Raw genomic sequence first — 15,078 nt, 5'->3', positions numbered from 1 at the left:
GGTCAGGAATTAACACTTTACAAGTGCGTTGTCTGAACAGTAACCACGCAACTTTTCAGACAACAGGTTACTTCAGATAAAGAGAAATTCTGCAATGCAGACTCATGCCGGACCCCAGGATTCTGAGGAAAGCCATTCAGCAAAAGATCATTATGAAAGGAGTTGCCACTACCATTTTAGGAGAGACAGGAACCGAAGCTGAAGCCTGCCTTCAAAGTCAGGTCTTCCTAACTTATCAGTTACTCCTGGCTGACACCAACTCATCCTACAGGTTTCAGTTTTCCTCAACAAACTACTGCGACACTTTCAAGTATTGATTTTGTATTTGTATTCCATTTCTGTTCTTAGACACTTCCCAGAATCAAGTCCTAGGACAGTCAGTTCTACCATGAGAATCTGTCTCATCAATAAAAGAATAGGCAAAGGAAAGTTTTGAATCACTATCACTCAAATATTGCAGAAGAATCCCAAATTCCTCAAAGTTTCCTCAAAAAATCCTGTTCAAGTACTTTGATTCATCATTCTCCAATCTTAATGTCAGAGTCAATAATAAACATTAAAGGAAAACCAATGAATCATTTATTATCTGATTGACACTTTCATTTTGTTACATGCAAGCCAGAAAAGTCATTTGCATCCAGACTGGTTAATATTCTAAATGTTAAAGTTGGATATTCACAACAGAAGAAGCATTAGAGAACTGGATGTACCCAAGAACCTAACTGGACATGGCTCAGTAACACTTTCCTTTGGCTATGCCCTGCCAATAATACTTTATATCAGATTTCTGAACATTCTCCTCTTTCTGTGTTATTTCAACTCTTCACATCAGCCAGAACTCAGAAAACCCACACCATTTCACCTGGCAAGAAACTTGACATCCTGATGCTTGACTCTCTGAGTTTCTCCATGAACTTAGTTCTCTACAACAGCAGTCTCTGAAAGCTAGCATCATAAGGCAAGAGTACAAAACCAAGACAAAAACCAAACATTAAAGCCACCAATGAAGCAGGCAAGTTTTGTGTTCTTGCCCCATTATCTCTGATATTTCCAGTTCCTTACAGTTATTGTTCAGCCAACCTAAAACTAGCAGCATAGAACAAGAAGTATACTCCATAAGGCCAAAAACAGTAACAGCAACAGGAAAACATGACACCCAAATGCCTGGAAAGCAGGAAATACCTGCCTTCATCTCCACCCTTCAACAGGAAGTCCAGTACCACACCTTTAAAAACAAGAAGAAAAGAAAAAGTATACATTAAAACAACCACTGTTCCTTTCCAAAGGAAAGTCACTATTTTCTACAAGTAAAAATTTTGGCCACCCATCTAAAACCACCAAGTCAGCATCAGAATTTAGTCTTACTCTAAAGGCCCAAGTTCACCTACCAACATGACCTTGGGCAAATCACCAGTATGGATATCCCACAGATTGTAAAAAACCCTCAATAACATCAAACTACCTCAATGCTACACTGTCAATGAAAACCAAGCCCAGACACATCACCAGTAATGTAGTGTTTAGACACTGAAACGAAACAATACCCTTACAGAGGCCATTCGACAACTCCTGGTAGGTAAATATTCCCTAGAATAACACAGTGTGACCTAGGATGTCTGTCCCATAAAACTCCATTCTTATTTTTTAATCTCTTCTTACGTAGCTGTCATTTCTTAGCATTATACAATTATGAATGCATACTTGCCTGATCATTTGTCCAGCATTTTACATACTCGGTGTAATTCAACATCTTCACATAGGTATGAGACTGTAACAAAGCCTCATATATCTTACCTTTTAGTTTAACAGAAGTTTTTCTTATACCAAACAACATTTCACAGTATTTCTCATGTCTCAGAAAGCTGAAATAGGCAATCAATTAAGAACAAACCCTGTCTCACCTGTATCAAATCAGTCCCAGGAACTCAATTATTGCTGTACTCCAAACTAACATTATATTGCCAGAGAAAAATGGCATTTTGAAGAATGTACTTGAGTTTGCCAGCTTCATCAACACTTGATTTTCTCCTGACCTAGCTTCATAAATCCTCCTGTGCCACAGAACTGCTTTCAGAACCTCAACTTGTTCACCTACTAAAATCAAAAGTAAGAAGAATTAGGAAAGTCATAGGCAAAACCACAGAGAAAACAAGAATCAGACAAGCACGGTGCATGTGTTACGTACTTCACCATGTTAGTGAGGGGTTTGAACACACCATGCAATGCCAGCGTCATGTCCCCACGTTCTCAGTGGACCCCTGCACGCATGGAAAAATACATTTTAATAAAGGTCAGATAACTAAAATCATGGATGAAATTACAATTATTCAGTAACACTGTTGTGGATAACTGAAACCTAAATAAAGAGTAATGGACAAGCATACCTATTCGAGGCTCCTCTGATCTCAAATGTGAATGTCTCAGTTACTGATGACACTGCAGTAAAAGAAATCAGCAGTCGACTGACGGTGTGGTTGCCTCTTGAGCATGGCACTAGTTTTAGATAGGTTAACATATCACTTTGTATGTCACATCACTCAGTCAGCAATGAAATGTTTTTGAGAAAAGTTAAAGCACGCACAATCGCACTTGCCTGGAGACTGTACTACTGTAAAAACCTAGCTGCTTATTCAAGTGACTAAGATACTTGTAAAGTACCGGCTATTTTCTTGTCCTGTCCCAGTCGTGAATCTTGTATGCAATTAAGGCAGTCAGTCACTGAACAAGCAGGTCTCCCGTGGGTACTCTTAAAAGCTTTACAACTTTTCCAAAGTCTCTCTTAGGTTCTTGCCTCAGAAGGACTGGACCAACCATTATGTACCAAGACGGCTTTAGCTAATAAATCAGAGCATGAATGGCAAGAGTTTCTAATGAACAAAATTAATTGTGGTAATAAAACCAATGAAAATATTTTCAAATGCAAAACATGCAAAAAAACCCCCTCAGATCACTAACGTGTCATCTTTCTCTGTGGACGAGCAGTCAAGCAGCATCTCCCCCTCCTCTTTCACAGTTACAATTCTCACATCTCCAAGTCCAGAACAAGCAGATTCTTCAGACAAGTGACCGTCATTGTCATACCTGCAAATACAACCCAAGCTGTTAACTGGAACATTTTTTTCTGAAAAGTAAGTTTTGTTTCTGTTTTGTCTAGACTGGTATTATGTGCTCAACAATACAAACAACAAAAGGCCTACAAAAGCTGTTCTACAAAGGATATAAAAACATCTTCCATTTTAGTAAAATTAGCTGCACACTTCCCTCTTTCTTACATGAACTTCACTGCATTTTTCAAGTACTAGCATGAAAAATATGTCATCCACCCTTCACGTGTATAGAAAGTACACTACTAACATTCCATCAGCTGCTATTAAAGAAGCACTGCCTGGCACTGCTTTTTCTTCTTTCACAGTAATTCTTCTCATACCCTGAGAGAGGGAACGGATTGGAGCTTTTGACAATGGGTCGTGGCTGTCATACCTAGAAAGAAAATAAGCAGTTGGTATTAATGGCAAAAATTATTTACTTGGTATTAAATAAATAGAGGAATATTGGGACAGTCTACTTACAAGTCCAGTAAAAATCCTGCAACTTCTGCATCGTTTCTGAAATCTAACTTCTCCTTAAGTGCCAACCATCGGTCAATATGATTTCCCACATAAATCCTTGTTTTCCCCCTTCTTCTATCAAGACTTTGCTTTCTCTTCTTCTTTTCCAGAAAAGACAGCACCGGGGGCCTTCCACATCTCTTTGGTGGTAGCGACATTGTGAGCCTAGATATAAAGGGAAGACTGTTTAGTGAGCAAGAGCTCGGACTAACAGATTGTACCTCACTGTTCCGAGTCACTGTAGTGCAAACTGATAGACAACCACCGTAACCCTTCTACTCCTATGAAGTTAAGCTCATAAACCACTACAAACGAGCACGGCGCTCAGCAGACTCGGCCTCCGTGGCGCGCAGCCCCTTCAAGGGAAGAAAGGCGAGGCGGCACACGCCCACCCGGTCTCCCCGAAGAACGCGGCCGTTTCCAGCCAGGCCACGGCGACGGGCCCCGGGACAACCCCACCTAAGGCCACCCATTTCCTGCCGCGTCCCGAGCCTCCAGCCCCTCCGGTTCCATGGCAGCGACTCGCCGCCCCCTCACAGCCCGCCGGTGGAAGCCGCTGGGAAGGGTCAGCCACTCACCCACCACGGACGTAAACACCACCGCACCGACAGCGCCAGCACCGACTGACATAAACACGAGGCACGTGATCAGAGGCGAGCGCTGATGACGCGCAGCTCACGTGAGAGCGGGGCAGCGCCCGCTGCTCCCCGGCTGCCGGGGCCGATCGTGGCGGAGCGGCACGGGGACCCAGCGGCTGCTCCCGGAGTGGGAGGCGTGGCAAGGGTCAAGCCCCCCCAGGCACTGGTGGGCTGCTCCCGAGTTAATGCAGGTGTCTCCGGATGAGGGTGCCGGCGTCGTGCGTCTGCTGTCCTTGCGAGAAGAGGCCTCGGGCAGCGCTGCTTTCTGCGGTGCGGTGTAAGAGTGCTTGCAGAGGTCGATTACCAGTTTTAAGGAAACTGATTTAAAGCCTTTTTTAAACATTAAAGCGTGCAGTTAACGACAGTCACAGTGAAAGCACTGCGTGCCCCTGAGATAAAAACTGGCATCTGCAAGTTATTGGTGCAAAGAGGGCGCAGGTAACAAAATAGATCTTTAAATACTCATGTAATAACTTAAGTAAATGTGGTACAAAAGCAAACACAAGCAATGTTCCCAGTACAAATTGCAAAAATCTGCTATAATAATACAGTATAATACTGCATAGGGTATTATTATTTTACCACCATAGCATATTATTATTTTACCTCCTGAAAGGCCAGATTCAGAGACAAAATCAGACACATCCTCTAAGGAACAGAGAGTATGTGACTTTCGACTTGCTTGTTGAAAGGGAAATACTAAATCAGTGACACCAGGGAAAAGAAAATGCATCTAAACTCAAAATCCATGCCATCACAAACTATTCCAACCGCAGCCAAACACAGCACGTGTTCTACCAGTTTCTTGGCACCTCCACACACTTCTGTTTACATATACTGCATTTTAAAATCACTAAATCCACAGACCAAGTTAGCCAGCAGTACTTACAGATAATTTTAACCAAAGAGAGGGACAATCATACCTGCCAATTTATTATTATTTCTACTGTCAGTGTTGGTAGACACACAGTAACGAGTCAAACAAATTACCTCAAGAACTGACTGAAGGCTCATAGAAACATTGATCTGCAGCTGCTGAATCAGCTGAATAACTGAAACAATAATATTTTGTTTGGGTTTTGTCCAACTTTTACATAACTTGAAAATAAACTGAAGAAAAAAAGCCATCACATCCTGAAATCCGTTTCACTATGTCATCATTTACAGCAGTAAGCGAGCAGATTTTCATGACACATTTTAGTGTCTGAGTTAATAGAGAAGGAACAAAAAAAGAAGCAAAGAAGAATTATCTTAGCATAATTATAGGTTCTCTCAAAATCGCACAAATTCTCAGTGGTACTTGTATCTAAGGATAATCCCTTGCATTTTAACCTTTTCTTAAATTTGAGAGAATTTGTCCTCTATCACCATTGTTTCTTCAAAATAGATAATTGGTGATACTGTTTCCAACTAAATATTACTGTTTAAGAGGCTTTTTGTACTTATTTCTTATGATGGCCTTCACAAGTGTAGTCTGTATAAACATATTCACATTCCAAGTAACTTGTTAACCATGTTAACCACTAAAAGCTGTTGTATGCTTATAGGTTCCTGGTTATCCTGAAATTACAGAGGTGCTGGGAGAAACAAAGGGTTACTAACAACATTTACTTCCACCAAGTAACTTTGAAACAAAAGCAAATATGCAGCCACTTGCCTTTTCAGTACATTAAACAAGCTCCTGCTGTCATGCATAGTAGCAAAATTAAAAATAGCATTAAAAAAATTAAGATGTATGTCTGTGTTCCCAATGATGAATTAATAGATAAGAAAAAAAACCCAAAGCTTTTAATTTAATGTATCTGGTCATACTTTTGGGGTTTTAAGGAGCTCTATGAGCCAGTATTAATTTCTCCAGCTTTAGCCAATTCTGGCTGTGTGGCAGACACAGCAAGGGAATGCTTTTAACTCCAACAATATTCATATTAATGTTGATTTTACCACTTGGATGTCTATGCCAGTGAGGTTAATATTTTGCTCCTGAACTGTTTCATACGAGTTCTTTAATAAACACGCATTCCTGGTACAATGGAGTGCATGTTATACAGCAGCAGCAGCTGCCACTTACTTAGGAATGAAATTTCAAAGCCCATACCCCAGCCTCAGCAAAGGTTAAGGTTCATTTTCCTCCCCAGCAAATGCAAAGAAACGTAACTGAGGACACCAGGTGCAGCACACTGCCTCCTCCCAAGCAGACACTGCAGCTGCGCAGGAAAGAATTCCAGAGGTTTATATAGTTCATAGCAGTCTCTACTACATTACTTCAACTCACTCGTCTCCTTTTACCATCAAGTTCTCACTGAAAATCCCAGCTACGCTATCACATTTCCACTGATAAATATTTCACTATGTTTCATTAGTTTCCAGAGCAAACATCCTATCTCTGAGCTCCTGTATCTGTAGCTTCCAAATGTAAGCACAGCCGTAACACCCCTTACAAACTTACGAAGCCTACTGTCTCCTGAAGCATGTGATTTTGGATGTAAAATGCCCTATGCTGCTACAAGAGCAATCAGTAAACCCAGCAGTATGTTTAAATACTCTTATTTATTTCATGGTTTATGTATATTTGTGAGATGGGATTGAGAACCTGCTCCCTGGAAATACCAATGTAAACTTCATATAGTAATTTATCTATGTAATAGAATTAAAACCATACAGAGCTCTGGTTTATCTAGCTAAGTTTCCAAAAAGCATGGGGATGCTGATCCTTTATGTGGTATATTCTCCAGTTATCATCAATTAAAGGACTTTGAAGACAAAGAGGGTCAATCCAAACTGTTATGTTAAGCCGGCATGGAAAGACCTATACTCCATGAACTGAATCCTTTTAGATTGGGCTTTGTAATATCCTGCAGCAGTGGTTCTTCCCTTTGCTCTTTGTTACAAGTGTTATTCCTAGACAAAAAGTGTTTTATGACACTATCACAAAGTATTTCCATGTTCCAGTGCCATACTGATACCACATGAAAAAATACAGCACTGGTATTAATTGGTTATTCATAAAGACCAACTCTCTCATCATCAATAGCTTTAATCAGTCTATTTCTCTTCTAACCCGAAACAGAATCAATTACAACAATTTAATAAAGAGAACTAAGGAAAAAAGTTGAAAACCACCAGGTTTATCACCATACAACTCATGGCAGCAAGTCTTTGCTTGCATTCAAATCCTTAATGCTTTCAGAACAACTCAATTTATGAAGAACAGTGTGCAAAAGATCAACTGACATGAAGGTTGAAGGTGTAGACTTTCAGAAAGCATGCTCATTTTCAAAGTTGAGCTTTCAGTCCTTCGGGGCTTCATGAAACAAGAGAGGAACTACTATATTCTAAGAGATTTTAAGACAAATTAGCTGTACAGAAATCTAGCAAGACCTGAATTCTTATTGCATCTTGATCTGTGTAAACTAAGTAACACAAAAGTAGTTTCTTACCTTTATTGATCACTGATGAGAATGATTCATCACATTTAAATTCTTTCACACAAGCTTTGTATCTTCAGTCTTTCATCTAAGTTATTATCATATCTAGAAAGAATAACATATTCTTATATTTAAAAGCAGTTAAATTATGTTGTGTAGTACCTAACATGCAATAAAAAACTTTTACGTGGAAAACATGAAGTAAAAACCAAGTTGAGAGGACCAGTTAAACACACAGAGTCATCAGACCAATAAGCTACTGCATTTTAACTAGAGAAAAACAGCATCTTTAACTGTGGAGGACAACCTTAAAAAAACATGGTGCAGCTGAGTGTGCTCAACAGATCACAAAATGCTGGCGTGAGCAGACCGAAGAGAACAAACAGCTAATGTTCCTCTCCAAGGACTGTTTCGAATGGGATGTTACGAGAACAGCTGGTATCTTGTGATTAACCACAGTTTGAACATAAAACAATGTATCCTGTGCAAGAACGATGATTTCTCGGACCATAGTGTAGTTCACTAATCTGAAGCAAATGTTAGTTAGATACAAGAACAAGAAAATAATAGTTGAAAATATGGTTGAGCAACCTTTGGGGTGGAATGTGTGTGTCGGGTTTTGATAGGTTATGTGTGGCAAACACCTATGGCATACTCAAAGTATGTAATAGCACATTGTATGCTTAATAAATGATTCTGTACCTCCCTTCTCAGAGCTCGTGTCTCCATACACCACATCTAACAATATATTTGCTTCATGCTTCCTATTTTTACTTTCTTCCCATCACCATCTGCATCTGTTCTGCTTTTCCTTCCAAAAAGCATCTACCTTGCTTAGCTTCACTACCCCATCACAGAATTCAGACTGAACAGGAACAGAATTCCCAAAGCCGAAGCCAAAAAAAACACTACCTGTTCATAAAACGCCTTCTAAAAACAATTCTTGTTTTTCTTACAGTAATTTTAGATCTTTAAGAGAAACAGTCCATATTGATTCAATGCTTTGCTATGCACACCCTTAAATAAAGTTGAGGGCTTTGGCCACCAATACGTTTGGGTTGTACCTCTGCCTTCAGTACTGCCATTTTATAGAATCATAGAATGGTTTGGATTGGAAAAGACCTTAAGATCATCCAGTTCCAACCCCCCTGCAATGGGCAGGGACACCGCACACTAAACCATGTCACCCAAGGCTCCATGCAACCTGGTCCAATCTTCGCCTGTTCTCTTGGTGGCCAGTATTGAATGCCACAAGACTGAGATACTGTTGTGTGGAGAAAGGTGATGAACTACCACCTTGCCAACAAGCAAGAATTTCAGCTACTTTCAGTATTCTTCAGCAATAGAAAGTACTTCCTTATGGAAGCCATGTAAGCAACACTCAGAAGGACTACTGTTTTTCTCTAGGAAAACTCAGAACACGAGCTCCTTGGGAGGTAGCAACACCTGCAGCATAGCTCCTTGGGGTCCCCATTCTCCCTGGGAGGCTGCAGCTAAAGAGCATTTCTGATCCAGTGACAGATGGCTCTGAGGCAGCTCTAGTCAGGACAGTGGGGAGCTGCCAGAGCCCCAGTGCAGGGTCAGAGTGATCTGGGCCCAACAAACCCTCTGTCAGGACAAGCATCATCCATTTATCTACCTGCAAGCAGTGCAAGTACAAGTACACATTTTGCTGGTTTTGTAACAGTTCTAACTAAATGTGTAGTATTTACTGCACTAACACAATACTCACATGTCTTAATGCTCGCACCACTGGCTGAACGGAATAGAATCCCCCTCACATCAAAACATCAGTGGCGATTACTTGGTTAACTACACTGAACTACCACAACTTTCTGATGAAAAATTTATGCTGGACAGTCTGTTTTCCTGCATGAAAATAAAAGCACTTTGAGGAGAAAATCCTCACATGAACACTCAGTGGAGCTGGAGGAGGCCACAGCTTCACCAGTGAGGCCCCTGCAAGCCCCAGGGACAACAGCCTCGCATCGGGGCCTGCTCCCTACAGCCCCCGCCGACACCATGGCGGAGTGGTACGGAAAGCTCGGACGGGCTCCTATGGCGAGGGACGGGAGAGGACGCGACAGCAGCCCCGGCCGCCATTGCACCCACCTCAGCGCCGGTGCTTCCCCCGCCACGGGACCCCAGGGCAGGCACAACGCCTACGACGCCCCCCGCCGCCTGAGGCGGCAGCCGCCATTCCCTGACGGGGCTGAGGCTGGAGCCGCCGTTCGCTGCCTCGGAGCGGGTCCTCCCCACAGAGCTCTCGCTCCGAATGGAGCACGGGAAGAGCAGGCAGGGCAGAAGCGACGCACGTTGAGTTTTGCCGAGGTAATTCAGCGGTAGGGATGTGTCTTCCTGCTCCGTGCCCGAATTCGCTCAGTGTGGCAGTCGGCAAGAGGCCTTCAATTGTTGACCAAAAAAGTATTGCGAGAAGTAAAGCGGAGCATGTTGTCGTGGGGAGCAACACGGTTTTCCTCACTGACAGCATGGGCTGAGTGAGATCTGAATGGGGCAAAGGACTGTTATGCCAAGAGTGGGAAATAGAGCTTGCTCCTCACTTAAACGTGTGATAGACAGTGGTCAGGAGAGCCTTTCCAGTGCCAGAGCCCACACTGTGTCCAAAGAAAATGAGTTGCTGAAATGTGGGAAACAAAACTTGATAAAGCAGATAAACCACAAAAAGGCACTGGTCACCGACACTGTGATGCGAGTCCTCAGGGAAGTCCCCGGAGGGCCATAAGCCTCATGACAGACTTTCTGACTTTGCAAGTCATTTTTTTCCGCAGCAACAGCAGTAAATTGGACAAGCAGGTATTAGTGCAAGTGCTAAGGAAAATGTGCGGAGCCAGGTTGTTGTGTATCACCCTGAGACTCTGGATCTGGGCCTGAGAGGAGAACCAGCCCCACACAGTGCAGGAGGAGCCCGAGCCAGGGAAGGTTCCCTCACAAGGACGTTCAGGCACCAGTTCCCATCCTTGTGCCTTCGAGGTCAGTGGCTGCTTGGGGAGGAAGCAGTGTGTAAGAAGAATGTGATGACTGGAGGCTGTCCCTGTCGTTGTGGCCGTGTCTGCAGCGGCTCAGGACCCGGCTGGGTTTCTGGGCACGACGGCGGGTTAGAGATAAGGGGGGGAAAAAAAATATGGAACGCTTCACGAATTTGCGTGTCATCCTTGCGCAGGGGCCATGCTAATCTTCTCTGTATCGTTCCAATTTTAGTATATGTGCTGCCGAAGCGAGCACGATCTGCTACTGCTGCCCTCAGCTATTTGTAGCCGTGGAATTAGGGCTGTGCAAGGACACGGCGAGTGCACATGTCGCTCAGCAGCCGGTGTCGGGCCGAGCACGCTCAGCACCCACCGCCGGTTGGGCCGCGCTCGGGTTGGGCCTGCCCCGGGGCCGGCGGACGCGAGGGACTGTGGCTGCGTTCGGTGCCGTGCTCTATGCAAATGAGCGCAAAGCACACTGGGGAGGGGCGGTACCGGCACCCGCAGAGGGCGGCGGAGCGGGGAACCTGTGCGTTAGAAGTAGCGTTCGGAGGACGCTATGGCGGCGGTGTTCAGTTCTTTACAGTTAGCAGTATTGATATTTTCTGTGGTGAAAGATCGTCAATTTTACTTAAATTAGCTTATCAATTTTCTGTGGTAATATAACGTCGTTTTCGCTTATATTTAATACCTTTTTTTCTGTGGTAATATAACGTCGTTTTCACTTATATTAGTTTAATACCTTTTTTCCTGTGGTAATACATCGTTGATTTTGCTTAAATTAGTGTAATACGAGCTTTCTGTGGTAATATATCCTAGCTCCTACTTAAAGTAGTTTAATATCAACTTTCTGCGGTACTATATCGTTCTTAACTATCAACTTTCTATAGTAATACATCGTAGTTCTTAAAGTAGTTCAGTATCAATAATCTGTGGTAACGTACAGCTCAGTTAAACCATTTGCTGTTACTTCAAGTGTCTTTAAGCACACAGGGGCTGTAGTAGGGGCTCCCGCGCTAGTGGGGAACGCTCTTACCTGCGCCGGGCAGGGGCTGCCGGTGCTCGCCGGGGCGGTAGCAGGAGCATGGAGGTCTCGGTCGCCATGCGGGTGCGATTGCGGCGGGCAGTCCGCTCTAAGCTAAGGCAGGGTAAGTGTGGAGTAAGCAGCAGAGTGGCGCAGCGGAAGCGTGCTGGGCCCATAACCCAGAGGTCGATGGATCGAAACCATCCTCTGCTAGCTGGTGTTCGTTTTTGGTTTTTGCCCGGCGGAGCGATCCATGGTGAGCAGGAAGGATGCTTTACAGGCGGTTCCATTGCATGAAACTCGGCAGCCGGTGTGTCCGTGATCACTATGTTTTTATTGTTATTTTTGCTTGTTTATGGGCGTGGAGTTGGCCTTGTGAGTACAGTTGTTTTTCCCGAAACCATCTTGACATGTAATGTAGTGGGTGCAAGTAAAGGAAAGACAGAATGCACCCCCATATGATTACAACCTTTTCTTCTAGCACTATTTGACAATTTAATAGAATCACAGGCTTGTTTGGTCTGGAGGGGACCTTAAGGCTCATCCAGTTGCAACCCTCTGCTACGGGCAGGGACACTTTTAACTAGAGCAGTTTGCTCCAAGCCCCATTCAACCTGGCCTTGAGCACTGCCAGGGATGGGACAGCCACAGCTTCTCTGGGCACCCTGTGCCAGTGCCTCAGCACCCTCACAGGGATGTAGAATCACAGAATAGTTATGGTTAGAAAGGACCTCAAGATCATCCAGTTCCAACTCCCCTGCCAGGGGCAGGGACATCTCACACTAAACCATACCACCCAAGGCTTCATCCAACCTGGCCTTGAACACCCCCAGGGATGGAGCACTCACAGCCTCCCTGGGCAACCCATTCCAGTGTCTCACCACCCTAACAGGAAAGAACTTCCTCCTTATATCCCCTGTTTAAGTTTTAACCCATTACCCCTTGTCCTGTCACCACAGTCCCTGATGAAGAGTCCCTCCCCAGCATCCCTATAGGCCCCCCTGAGATACTGGAAGGCTGCTATTAGGTCCCCATGCAGCCTTCTCTTCTCCAGGCTGAACAGCCCCAACTTCCTCAGCCTATCTCCATACAGGAGGTGCTCCAGTCCCCTGATCATCCTTGTGGCCCTCCTCTGGAGTTGTTCCAGGAGTTCCATGTCCTTTTTATGTTGGGGACACCAGAACTGCACACAATGCTCCAGGTGAGGTCTCACAAGAGCAGAGTAGAGGGGCAGGATCACCTCCTTTGACCTGCTGGTCACGCTCCTTTTGATGCAGCCCAGGATACCGTTGGTTTCTGGGCTGCGAGCGCACACTGGAGCCGGCTCATGTTCATTTTCTCATCGACCAGCACCCCCAAGTCCTTCTCCGCAGGGCTGCTCTGAATCTCTTCTTTGCCCAGCCTGTAGCTGTGCCTGGGATTGCTCTGACCCAGGTGTAGGACCTTGCACTTGTCATGGTTAAACCTCATGAGGTTGACATCATCTTAAACTCCCCTGTCAAATTTAAAGCCGTTCCCCGTTGCCCTGTCCCTACAGGCCTTTGTCAAAAGCCCCTCTCCAGCTTTCTTGTCAGCCCCTTTAGGCACTGGAGCTGCCCTAAGGTCTCACCGGAGCCTTCTTTTCTCTAGGCTGAACAAGCCCAGCTCTCTCAGCCTGGCTCCATAGCAGAGGTGCTCCAGCCCTTGGAGCATCTTTGTGTCCTCATCTGGAGTTGCTCCAACAGTTTCATGTCTTTAATTATGTGTAAAAAGCTTGTTGCATCTGTTTGTAGCTTTTCCATGTCTTGTCTGTTTAAATGAAGCATTCTGTTACCTGTATACACTGGTCAGTTAATACCAAGAGAAAAAATAATCTGGCAAACTAAAACAATATTTGACACAAGGAGGCCTGCTTCTTTTCAGATATAGCAAACAAATACATTTGCATGAAAGCAAAACGAGTATACAAATGTGAAGTAAGAATCAGTGCACGCAGTATTGTAAGTCTATCATAGAGCTTTAAATTGAATTATCTGAGAAATAGCTTAGTGATGGCTTAATGATAAGGTGCTTCTAAATGTATGAACAGTGGCATTCTTACATAAAATTGACAAGTGCGGAATGCATGAAAGAGAAGCGAAGCAAAGAAGAAATTACGTTTCTGAAACAGAAAGGATACTTCTGTTTTTCTTGTGGGATCCCCTCAAAAGGAGTGCGCCGGGGGTCGGTTTCAACGGTTCCATGGTGTAATGGTTAGCACTCTGGACTCTGAATCCAGCGATCCGAGTTCAAATCTCGGTGGAACCTAATCGTTTTTGCGTGTGGGTAAAGTTTTTGTTGCTGGCCATTGTCATGGAAAATGAGTTTAGGGAAAACTGTTTTTCACGGGCAGTTGGAACGCCGTAAATTGCCGACATCTCGTGCTGCCTGAAAAACAGATTTAAAAGCAAAGAGAAGCAAAACCATAGTTTTCCCGATTTTCCCTTCCCACTCTATTTATTGTAGGTAGGTTAGGACATTCTTACATCTATTACCTGAAAAATTTCAGACATGCCATAGTACACTGAAACGTAAGGGATTCATTTTAGCTGTACGCCGTAAACAGCCTGTGTGGTTTGTTCGAACTCCAGCTGGTGCATTAGAAACGCACGAGGCTCTCTGCTGAACCCCAGTGCACGTGTGAGGGTTCCGTTTGTGTATCTGAAAGAAGATGCCGTCCCACTGTTCGTGTTTGCTGTCTGACTTTGCATCTTAGCGTTCGTTATACCGTGAAGACAATGATTATTGTAGAAAGCTCTGCAAGGTTATGACTTCAGTGGCACTGAATTCCCTGCACATCATTCCAGCCACCGAGGAGGGAGGGGGATGGGATTCGTTTACTGTGGGGTTATTCCCTGGGCTGGCGGAGGCGAGTGCCACCGCCCGGTTCTATGGTGTAATGGTTAGCACTCTGGACTTTGAATCCAGCGATCCGAGTTCAAATCTCGGTAGAACCTGCAACGCAGCCTGCACTTTTACCCGCCTTTGGTGGCCCCTCGCCGGCGCAACTCGTTCACAGCGAACTAAAAGGAGGCTTCGCACGATAGGCTAGATAGTGGGCCCAGACAAACGAACTGCAACGCCAGTGCGCAGCACAGCCGGCCAAAACAGCGGTGAGAGCCGGGAAGGTGAATGACAAATGTTTTCCTTGATCTGAACTGTGTCGCACTATAAAAATTTTCTTAAATTGCATAGCTATGCAAAAAGATCAAACAAGACCTTAGTTGTTATTACAGTTTTATTAGGTCTTTCATTATATGCTACCATTGTTTTATATTAAGTCTTAAAAAAAAAGGGCATTTACACTGAGGAAAATCTGATTTTCAGATTCTGTAAATGTGCAAATTAGGTCATTATCTTCCAAGTGTACCTAATTAT

The 15,078-nt window shown here is 44.1% G+C and overlaps 4 non-coding genes across 4 annotated transcripts; 3 read left to right on the top strand and 1 right to left on the bottom strand.

Moving 5' to 3' along the window:
* Positions 1-10,807: 10,807 nt before the first annotated feature.
* LOC136021690 (U6 spliceosomal RNA) lies at positions 10,808-10,914 on the bottom strand. The gene has a single exon (XR_010615868.1). It is a non-coding gene; the product is annotated as a U6 spliceosomal RNA (small nuclear RNA).
* A 909-nt stretch (positions 10,915-11,823) lies between these two features.
* Positions 11,824-11,895, top strand: TRNAM-CAU (transfer RNA methionine (anticodon CAU)). Its single transcript has one exon. It is a non-coding gene; the product is annotated as a tRNA-Met (tRNA).
* A 2,001-nt stretch (positions 11,896-13,896) lies between these two features.
* Positions 13,897-13,968, top strand: TRNAQ-CUG (transfer RNA glutamine (anticodon CUG)). Its single transcript has one exon. It is a non-coding gene; the product is annotated as a tRNA-Gln (tRNA).
* Positions 13,969-14,585: 617 nt separating this feature from the next.
* On the top strand, positions 14,586-14,657 carry TRNAQ-UUG (transfer RNA glutamine (anticodon UUG)). The gene has a single exon. It is a non-coding gene; the product is annotated as a tRNA-Gln (tRNA).
* Positions 14,658-15,078: the final 421 nt, after the last annotated feature.

Source organism: Lathamus discolor, chromosome 13 (genome assembly GCF_037157495.1).
Source record: "Lathamus discolor isolate bLatDis1 chromosome 13, bLatDis1.hap1, whole genome shotgun sequence".
NCBI classification, from domain to species: domain Eukaryota; kingdom Metazoa; phylum Chordata; class Aves; order Psittaciformes; family Psittacidae; genus Lathamus; species Lathamus discolor.
The sequence above is the reverse complement of the archived record's forward strand: the minus strand, read 5'-3'. Positions and strand labels throughout refer to the sequence as shown.